Genomic DNA, 6,556 nt, shown 5'->3' on the forward strand with positions numbered 1-6,556 from the left:
CCAGACCTTAGCATCTGTTAGTAGGAAATGTCTACTTATAGGGTTTTTAGACACCTGTTCTATATATGCCTGTTCTGCAGGGAGTGACATTAGAGCAGTCCAAGGGAACGAACTGGAAAGACCAGCCACGGCCACTGGTTTGTGGACTAGAAGAGCCAACATGTAGGAATCATCACATTTGGCCAAAAGCTTATTATGTGATAAAGTACCATCATCTGCTTCAATTGGATAGCTTGGTTATTCGTGTCCTCATTCAAAAATATACAAGCACAATAGTTATTCTAGCCATGGAAATGGAAAAGAAAGGTGTAGGTGGAAACAACAGAGAAGTAGAAGGAAGAAGAGTAGCAGGTGTTGAAGAAAATGAAACAACACTGACAATGTTTAAATACTTTTAACTTTATTTAATATAGTCCTTGGAAAATTATGCACCTATAGTAATCTGTCTATAAATTTCACTATTCTAAACCACTACAAATCTAGTTAATACAAAGTTGATCAAAGGAAGAGAGAAAAAGTTACTATTACATAATGCCTTTTCTTAAGAATCTCCCAGGGAAGGAGCCAAATATTTTAAGGGGGGGTGTAGGGGTGGGGAGGAGGACTCTCATGTAACGTCAGTTCCTGTGCAACTCTGGAATGATCTGCAAGCACTGAGGAAGCTGATCCCAAGGACTCAGCATGGGTTGCCTGAGACCAAGCATGCCAAACCAGGCTGGAAAGAGTGCCATGGACACAGCTCATCTCCAAGGTCTCTGACATGGGTCACACACAAGGAGTGTATAAAGCAATCCATGGGATGCAGGAGGACCATATTAGGACTTCCATACATTGCAATACATATATAATATGCATGTATATATATATATATGCATGTATACAAACACATATATGTACACACATTCACACATGGAGAGGACAAAAATTTTTGTTTGATGAAGTTGTGAGATCAAAAAGTTTGGAGACCACTGCTCTGACTTTTAAGACACTTAAAAAACCAACCCTGTGGACAAGGTGGCAAAATAAGAATTGCATGAAACTAAAAATAGAACTACCATATGACCCAGCAATCCCACTGCTGGGCATATACCCAGAGAACACCATCATTCAAAAAGACACATGCACTCCAATGTTCATTGCAGCACTATTTACAATAGGCAGGACATGGAAGCAACCTAAATGTCCATCAACAGAGGAATGGATAAAGAAGATGTGGTACATACATACAATGGAATATTACTCAGCTGTGAAAAGCAATGAAACTGGGACATTTGTAGAGACATGGATGGACCTAGAGACTGTCATACAGAGTGAAGTGAGTCAGAGAGAGAAAAAACAAATATTGTATATTAACACATATATGTGGACTATAGAAAAATGGTACAAATCAACCTGTTTGCAAGGCAGAAATAGACACACAGATGTAGAGAACAAACATATGGACACCAAGTGGGGAGAGCAGGTAGGGTTGGGGGGGAGTGAATTGGGAGATTGGGATACCAAATTGTACACTCTAAATATATGCAGTTTACTGTAAAAATTAAAAAAATAAAAAATAAGAATTGCATGAAACTACTGTTGCAAAAATACATGTAAGTGGGCCAAACTGTCTTCAACTGAATACGTGTTTCTGTAAAAGAATACACAGTGTTGTAAAGATCTCAGTTCTCTCAGACTTCTATACCTTTTTTTTAAATACAATTCCAGTAAAACAATCTCCATGGATTCTTTTTTGAAAACTAGTAAAAGATTACAAAGTTTATCTGAGCAAATAAATATGCAAAACTTGCTACAACATGTTTAAAAGAAATACAGTATGTAGAACTGTTGCAAACTAGTTCTTTTTAAGTCATTTAAACACAATGAGTTTATAAACAGGCCATATACATACAGAAATTAGTATGTGATACAGACAATTCAAATCAGTAAGGTAAGAATGATGGTGAAACAGCTGATTCTCCAATTAGAAAAAAAAATTGTCAGATCTCTCTCCATATTAAAAAGATGCAATATTTTTTAAAACTAGGAAAAAAAGTATTTTTTAAATTTTGCAATCTTGGGATGGTAAAGGCTTTCCTAAGTATGATGTAAAAACCCAGAAGCTATGAAGAGAAGGTGATGATAGATTTGATAACATAAAATGGAAGGTCAGTGCAAAGTGAAACATACCATATGAGGTACACAACACTGAGAAAATATCTGCAAGGTATTCAACAAAAAGTTAACATCCAGGGACTTCCCTGTTGGTGCAGTGGTTAAGACTCCGTGCTTCCAATGCAAGCGGTGCAGGTTCGATCACTGGGGAACTAAGATCCCACATGCCACGGGGTGCAGCCAAAAAAAAAAAGTTAATATCCATAATCTATAAATAATCCTTTTATATAAAGATTAAATCGATGATTGGCCAAAGAATATGAAAAGATAAATCACAGAAAAAGAAATACAAACAGCCAATAATCTCCTGATATAAATATCTCCACCTCACTAATACATTTAAAATGATGTATCATTTGTTGCCTAAGATTGGCAAAGATTAAAAATATCCATTGCTGGCAAGGACGTGGAGAAATAAGCACCGTAAGGCACATTGGTGGAAGCGTAAAGTAATACAATTTCAAACCTTTTGTAGTGTAGTTTGCCAATGTTTATCCTAAATTCTAGCAATTCTATTTCTAGAAATATATCCTAAAGAACTACATAAATATAAGGATATTTTCCATAGCACTGCTTGTAATAGGATAAAGCTATAAACAGTATGTCCAATTAGAGGGGAATATTAAATAAATTACGATACATCCATACAGAGGATGACTACTGTATTGAATACCCATCATTGCGTAACAAAATTACCTAAAACTTAGCGGCTTTAGAACAAAAATAAACATTTATTATTCTTTTAGGTGTGGATGCCCTGGAGCTGGCAGATCTTCCGCCGAAGTGGCTCACTCACATGGCAGGCTGGTTACTGGCCAGAGGCCAGGTGCTGCCCATGTGGCCTTCTCTGCAGCTGGGTTTTTTTTTTATTATTAATTAAATAATTTATTTATTGGCTGTGTTGGGTCTCCGTTGCTGCACACGGGCTCTCTCTAGTTACGGCAAGCAGGGGCTACTCTTCGTTGCGGTGCACATGCTTCTCATTGTGGTGGCTTCTCTTGTTGCGGAGCACGGTTCTAGGTGCGCAGGCTTCAGTAGTTGTGGCACACGGGCTCAACAGTTGTGGCACATGGGCTCTAGGGCATAGACTCAATAGTTGTGGGGCTTAGTTTCTCCGTGGCATGTGGGATCTTTCCAGATCAGGGATCAAACCTGTGTCCCCTGCATTGGCAGGCAGACTCTTAACCACTGTGCCACCAGGGAAGTCCCTCTCCAGGCTGTTTTGAGTGCCCTCACAACATGATGGCTGGCGTCCCCCACAAGTGAGCAATCCAAGAGAGGCTTAGGCTAAAACTGGGATGTCTTTATGACCTGGCCTCCGAAGTCCAACAAGATCACTTCCACCATATTCTATGCATCACACTGAACAGCTATGATTCAGTGAGAGAGGAGTATATAAATACCATGCAGCAAGGATCATTCAAGCTGAAATTTAAAGGCTGAATAGTAATTAAGTCAGGCAAGGAGACCACTTATAAAAACTTTGAAATTTATGAATAGAAGTAGAGATGAGGCCAGAGAGATAAATGGAGACTGATTCATGGCAGTACTTTCAAGCTTGTTAAGGAGCTTGATTTTTACAGAAAGCCAGTAAGCCACCAAAAGATTTATATCTTAGTAAGATCAGTCTGGTTATTATATGGAAGGTGGATTGAGTGCACATGGCCTGGGGGCAGGACTGGAGGCAAGGCAATTGGTTAGCCGGCTACTGAAATGATCCAGACAAAAAAAATGGTACCTTGGATTATAGTAGTGGCAATGGAGATGGAGAAAAGTGGGGCAAGTTCTGAGATATTTAGGAGTAAACCCAACGGGACTCAATGTTTGACTGGATATATGTGTTACACAATAGGGAGGAATCAAGTTTGGCTCCTAAACTATTGACAGCAATTATGTAAAAGAGGCACAAGGGAAGAACAGTAGGTTTGGGGATTAGAAAAAGTTTAATTTTTAACAAGTTGAGTTTGAGTGCTTTGCACATGTGGAAATTTCCAATAGGCACTAGACACGTGGGACCTGGCTGTCAGGAGCTATACCTGGACATAAAAGCTTATGAGTCATCAGAATATCACTGGAAATTGGAGCCATGAGCCAGAGTGGAAGAGGAGCTCACACAAGACTGAACAGGAATGCCAGAAAGGTGTACAGAGGAGGAATGCTGGCTGAGTCTATTGCCCCAGAAGACAGGAGTGATCCAGAGTGTTCACAGTACTAAGCCAAACAATTTAAAACTGAAAAAACATCATACATCAGATAGGAAAAAGCCAATGGAGAAGGAGAGCTCTTTCCCTTGGTCCAAGGCAAGATGCTTTCATGGGAAGGATGTGAACAGCATTAATGACATCTAGTGCAGTGCTTCTCAAAGTGTGACGTACATACAAATAATCTGGGGTTTATATTAAAATGAAGATGATTCATTAGGCCTTGAGGAGAGTCGGAGATCCAGCGTTTCTAAGAAGGTCCTAGGTGATGCCAACACTGCTGGTCCACAGACAACATTTCGAGTAGCAAGGTCCTGCTATGGCTCTCAAACTTTGTAGAACAGACTCACGTGGAGAACTCCTTAAAACAGATGACTGGTCCCTGACACCTACAGATTATGATTCAGTAGGTGTGGATAGAACCTGATAATTTCCAACAAGCTCCCTGATGATGGTGACAGTGATGCCACAGGTTTCCAGGCCATACTTCTGAGCTGAACTGTTCTCGTACAATTTAACTATCGCTGGCCCCAACAGAGGAAAAGCCAGATTGCGCTGGGTTTCAAAACATAATGCAAACAAGTATTCCTGTACACCCCTGCAATCACGGTCCAAGACCAGAGCTCAATGGGGGCAAAGGTCTACTGCTTGTTACCCATCATCCCCATGGCTGCTGTATCAGAAGGAATTCATTCTTAATTAACTTATTACCAAGACTTTATTCCCAAGACTTACCCTCAGCAGTGGATGCCTATTTCTCTCAAAGCTTTATTTTGCTTAATAAAGCCATTTCATATTAAAACAAGCAGCTGCTAACAAGTACTATTTTCTTTACTCAAGGGATGCATGTTTCACAACAGACTCATTTTTTTCCCAGCGTGAGACAATTTAAGAAAAAACCCTATATAATAAGTGGGGTGGGGGTGGGGGGTTCTACTTAAGGAGCAATCCATTCACATATGTATTTATTAAGCACACAAATGTATTTTATGTAAGCCCTCTTAAGGTGAAAGAGAAAGATTATAAATATACAGTCCCTGTTCTCAAGTCCATAACATGAAATGAAAAAGACACCAACAGTCATGTTGAAACATGACAAATGCCATCTGAAAAAACAGCTGACATTTATTTTTATTAAAACCACCCAGCAGATACCTCAACCCGTTGGCACAGAATGTGTGTTTGTTATTAACAGCAACAGACACACAAAGGAGGAGGAAAATATATCAAACAGGGGTAACTAGGAAAGGCACCTGGCTGAAGTCATTCCTGGAATTAAGACATATGGGCAGTCTTTTTCACAGGTGGAGGACCCAGAGGAGCATTCCTTAACAAAAAACAATTAACATGTGCTCTGAGAATCCGCTGACAAAAGACTTTACCTACTGTTCATCGCAGTGTGATTAAGAAAGACATGCACGTACACAACACAGTCACTGCCCTCAGAAAAGGCTTACACTCTAGTTTGGAGTCGGAGTAACACAGGAGAGTAAGAAGACAGAGGAACATATTCTACAAGACAAAACTGGGAAGCAGATAGCGGACCTCCCCCCCCCCCCCCCCCCCCCCAAAAGAGGCGTCTTGGAGATGCGAAAGTATCCCTGCAGATACTCTCACTGGCAGTCGGTGAAAAGACTTCCAAGCACAGATGGGCGGCAGTCGGGCCCTGGGGGCGCGCCAAGCCTTGCCACGCGGGAAGCTGGGAGATGTCCGAGTGATGGGACTGCTTCCGTCCATCGGCCCCTTACTGACCCCTCCACGTCCACCAGCACAGGGGACAGGAGGGCACCGGCGCAAGGAAGGTGGTCCCCGGCCAGTCCCCACCTCCTCCCGGGAGCCGAAGTGGGGCCGCCGCTCCGCGGTCCGACCTGAGGCCACCCTTCCTCGAAGCCCGGCCCTTCTCCCCCGAGCCGCGCCGCTGACTCTGGCCTGCGGGTAGCGGGCGTCTACGTGGGCGAAGGTGGCCTCAGGCCCCTCGGTCGGTAGCGGAGGGGCTGGTGCAAGAGCTCCGTAACGGGTCCCCGGAACGGCCGGACACACCAGGACTCAGCCGGCTAGGACGGCCTAGCGGCCGGAAGTGCGCCACTTCCTTCCGGCCGGCGCCGCACGAGACGGGGCGGGGCGCCCCGGGAGGGGGCGGGGGCCCACGCTGACAGACGGCTCTCGGGCCCTATGGGTGCGGCCGCAGCGGCCCGGCCTCC

This window comes from Hippopotamus amphibius, chromosome 16, assembly GCF_030028045.1.
Source record: "Hippopotamus amphibius kiboko isolate mHipAmp2 chromosome 16, mHipAmp2.hap2, whole genome shotgun sequence".
Lineage (NCBI taxonomy): Eukaryota > Metazoa > Chordata > Mammalia > Artiodactyla > Hippopotamidae > Hippopotamus > Hippopotamus amphibius.